General features: G+C 29.1%; 1 protein-coding gene across 1 annotated transcript in view; it reads left to right on the top strand.

The window, feature by feature from the left end:
- The window catches only part of LOC119682081 (larval serum protein 1 beta chain-like), a gene marked incomplete at its 5' end in the record, with an annotated part of 42,449 nt that overhangs the window by 36,524 nt on the left and 831 nt on the right, over positions 1-5,094 (top strand).

Here is a 5,094-nt window from a genome sequence, read left to right as displayed (position 1 = left end):
ATTTGGCACTATTGCCAAATTATAGTAAATTAACATAATACGTAATAGCGTTTCTTTGTGAACCTTTAAACTGGATATATTTCTGTATCAACTCCATATTTCATCCTTGAACTATCCGTGCAGAAGTATCAGCACCATTTGGCTATTACATTTTAAGCTTAGAAGACCAGGTTGTAATAAAAATGAATCTTCTTTTGTCCTTTTCAACTGGATTCATTTCTCTACGTACTCTATATTTTATTTTCAAAGTATCCATGCAGAGGAAGCAATTCCATTAAACTATGATGATCTATTAAAGACTAGTGTATTTTTCTGAAGTGTCGAATAGGGTTTCTTTTAAATATGTATGAATTTATTAAAATAAAACTTGATATTACTAATGTTTTTTTGAGTTTTATTTCAAAATATAAGGTCCTCTTAAATATATTAGCATTTTCTCTTTGTAACTTGATTAATAGTTAAGGATATTGAGGATTTAATTATTTTAAACCACACTTAACATGTGTTCTACTTAAGCCCAGGTTTTATTAGAGCGCGAATAAGTTTACTTACAATCTGGAGATATTAAAAACATATATCAACTGCAATTTAAAAGAGTCAATAACAATATATGTAACTATTAAAGCTAATCATATTCAATTTATTAAATAATTAATTATTTGGCATAATACTCCATCCGTTTAATTGTATTAAATTTGAAACCTAATGTATACGTCCACATTATAATATATTAGATTCGTCGTCTCAATGCTGAACTCATTTTTTTGAAATTTACTGCTACGGGTACAGCCATTAATTCGACTACTGGTATTAACTAATAATAAAGTTCTCCAGAGGCAAACAAATGAACACAAATAAATTTTAATTTTGTTTAACAGACACGTTAATTTTACACTGTCTACTTTGTTGGAAGAGAAGAGAACCTGTTTCCATGTTAATTACAAGAACTGAACTCAGCCTATAATGAATATGGGGAAGTGCTACTGTCTTACACAAAACCGATTTGAACTTAGCATCAAACGTTTGTTGGCTTAACCCATAATTTTAACACTAACAATAAGATACGACAAATACTCGTACATACTTATACATATTTTGTTATTGTAAACAACCACCACTTACAAGACGGCAGCAACAACAACAACAAGAACAAAACACAGGTGTGCATCAAGTATTTTAAGACACAAACTCGAATTATCTATTAAAATCTGTGTATTATGTATTGTACACTGTGTACTGTACTGTTCTGCTGCTCTGCTGCTCTACTGCTCTGCTACCATTTTCTGCAGCTAACAGTGTTGCTGCTTCTGCTGCTGTTGCTGCTGGGGCTTCTGCTATTGCCACTGTTATTGCTGTTAGTGCTGATTTACTTTAATTTTATACGTTTTCTGATAATAAATTTAATATTTTGAATTTAAAATTTCAGAAACCAGTTCAGGTTTTAAGAATTGATTTTTTTTTCTCTTTGTTTAAGTGCTTTTAGTGTGTAAAAAGAATTAAAACTTAAGAAGTTCTGTGCACTTTTCGTGCTTTGTCTTGAATTTTTATTCTATTTTTTCTATTTTTTTTTTTTTTGTATAAATTATTAATTGAAACTCAGCTTCTTCTATTAATGCTTGAACGAAGTGGTTGGAGCGAGTCAAGCGGATTAGAGTCTAAGTTTTCTAATGGATTTTGTGTGTTTATGAAAACTAACAAAAGTTAATTTGATATAACTTATGTTCCTTGAACTTTCGAATTACTTTTGATACCGTGTCATGACAAAGGTTTGCTTTATATTAAACGGTTTAAAGTAGTAGTTTATGACTTAACATAAGTAGCTCAAGTGTAATTTGGTTCTTCTATTGTAACAAATACTTTTAATGATTGATTCATCGACTGTAATGAAATCATCGACTGTTTTCTTTAATTAATAATTGTTTTATCTAACATATATAACTGCAGCATAAAGTCGTAAAAACTATAAGACGTCTAAGAAAAGTTCACCCACACACCTATAAATAAAACAATATTCATGACTCTTTTTCAGGTGTCACTGATATTCCAACGTTCTTAATTTTTAAACAAGTATGACCCATTCCAGTCTATAAAAAGCACGAAAAATTGGAATCTTCAGGAAGTACCGGAAACTGATAAATCCTTAGTTAATTTTTTCTCTAATTGTGATATTTTTTGTATCAAATAATTTGTTAAGATAAAAGTATGTTTGATATCGTTAAGGTGTGAGAATGTGGACTGAACATAAACATTTATTATGGCCACTTGCATAATATAATTCATAAATGGTGTTTAAATGAAAACATATCCATATAGATTTGAACAAACATTACCTAATAATAAAATTATATTAATTGTGGTTTCGATTGGGAAATCTTGATTTAATCTATATATTATTGTTTTTTTTTTATTTGTGAGTTACTTCAAACTATTAAAAGTAAAATCGTTTTGGTTTTTTGAGAACTTTAACTTTTATTTTGAACGTTATTGTTAGTATATTTCTATACGAATTTGGGCAAATTAGCTTTTGTCTTCATCAGTAGAATTCCTAATGGATTTAATCTAGACTTACTGTCGATCTATCAAATTTTGTTGCCAATCAAATTTTTTAGAGTATTAAAATATTTTTATATAAATGTTATTAAATAACATTTATAAATTTATAATTTTCTAAAAAATAAATAAATTACTGTTCATTTTAGGGTAATCTTGCTACTCTGACAAAATATCTCGTCTTCCTACCCTTGCTGTTTATTAATAAATTTCCATTGGTTTCATGATGTGCTCCAGGTTTAAAGTGATTGTATAACCATCAATCGTTTATCAATGATCGCACATATATTTAAAAATAATTTGAATCCATAACAATTTCTTATAATATGTACGTGTGTAACCGAAAAAACGTCTCTAATCAAGGCAATCGCACTGGCTTCAAGACCTAGGGTGTTGAAAAACCTCTTCATCAAACAGAAAGTAGATCTCCACCTTTGAATTTATTTTTGTTTTATATCATTAAATTGCTTTAAAATACATTTAAAACTTATGAATGTATTTCTTAAATAAATATTTCATAATAATTTTGTTTTATTTATAGGGTTTTATTATTACCCAATTTATAGTATCCAACGGAAGACATATCTTCCAATAAAATACTCATATATTCCAATTTAATACTCATATATTCCACGTATTCCAATGAAATACTCACGTATTCCAATGAAATATTCACGTATTCCAATGAAATATTCACGTATTCCAATGAAATACTCACGTATTCCAATGAAATACTCACGTATTCCAATGAAATACTCACGTATTCCAATGAAATACTCATGTATTCCAATAAAATACTCATATATTCTAATTTAATACTCTTTAATACTCTCTTTAATTACTCTAATGAAATACTCATGCATTGTAATAGAATACTCATGTATTCTAATGAAATACTCATGCATTGTAATAGAATACTCATGTATTCTAATGAAATACTCATGCATTGTAATAGAATACTCATGTATTCTAATGAAATACTCATGCATTGTAATAGAATACTCATGTATTCTAATGAAATACTCATGCATTTTATAGAAAAGTCTTTTATTCAATGTATTCTATGTATTTCAATGTATACCACCTCATGTGTTCTTATGGAATACTCATGTATTTCAATTGTATGCTCATGTATTCTAGTGGATACTCTAAGTTGGGTATTCTATTGGAATATATAAGTATTGCATTGGAATACACAGGTATGACATTGCAACACACGAATATTTCATTTGAACACATGGGTATTTTATTGGAATACAAGACCATTCTATTGAAAAAACGAATATTCATTAGATAAGCTATCTACTTATTACCTAAGTACAATAAAATTACAAAAGGAATATGTTTCGCAGCCCAAGATATGCTTATAACATACACAAAAAGCGCATAACAAAATTGTGTGTAGTACTTGTATTTTTACTAAAACGATCATTTTGTCAATCGGCTTTTGTATTGTGAAATATCAAATTGATATGGTTCATATGTAATACATCCAATAGATTCTAACAATACTTCTAACATAATTCCAAAGTAAGACGAACTTCTTTGATGCGCTCATGAAGAAACTCTACTAAGAAAACTAAGGAAAGCACGTCTATTCAAACACAAAACTAGACGCAGACACCAATTGCGGTTTCTTCTTAGCTTCTATCATGTTTCCTTGTAATGAAACTGCCAGCAAATTCAAAATATCGTCAAAGAACTAAACACAAACAAGTGTACACATCGTACATGTGTAATAGATACGCCATAGAGCAAATGTTGCATGCAATTTGTGGTGTTGGCGTTGCCGTCAATTGCAGCACAGTTGTTGCTCTTATCGCAGTTAAGGCATCTTTGGTGCTTATTGCCACTTTGAAAAGTATCTGTAAGCTAACTGCTTTCATGGCTTTTATGATTTCTGCTGTAAGTTGTGATTATTTGCTTATCTCTTCAGTGGCTACTTGTTGCGTTCGTAGAACGAGCCTCGGCTCATCAGCCACTGATCTTAACATATGTGCGCTGCACATGCACATCATCCAAGCATAACTGTAATTTTATTAAAAGAAGCGAAGATTTTTCTTCTAAAAGAAAATTTTAATTTTACATTTTATGAACTTTTTAATACGATAATTCCCGAGACACTGTCTTGTGACCATAGGTACTTTTAGAATTTAGGCCATATATAAAAAATAAAATTCATTACTTGTGTCAACAAGTAAATTTAATAGTAAACTTCAACCTCTCGACTCCAAAGAAATATTAAAATAGATTTTAATTATGAAAGGAGTAGTTAATGCATATTTTATTATAGAAAGCAATACTCAAAGGAAAACTAATTTGCATTAACTTGGGATTAGATACTAGAAATCTTATTATTGATGTTGACTAAAGTTAGCATATGACTTCAGGCACACCAGTGTCTATATAATTATTTAGATTTAATTTTTAATAGGTGGAAATATATTAACGTATTAAGGGATTAAAAATTAATCTTTAGAAGTAGCGTAATAAACGAAATGAGAGATGTGGTTTCTATTAACAAGTAAAAGACTTAAGATTTTT

Source organism: Teleopsis dalmanni, chromosome 1 (assembly GCF_002237135.1).
Source record: "Teleopsis dalmanni isolate 2A chromosome 1, ASM223713v2, whole genome shotgun sequence".
NCBI lineage: Eukaryota > Metazoa > Arthropoda > Insecta > Diptera > Diopsidae > Teleopsis > Teleopsis dalmanni.
This window is presented reverse-complemented; position numbering and strand designations above follow the sequence as displayed.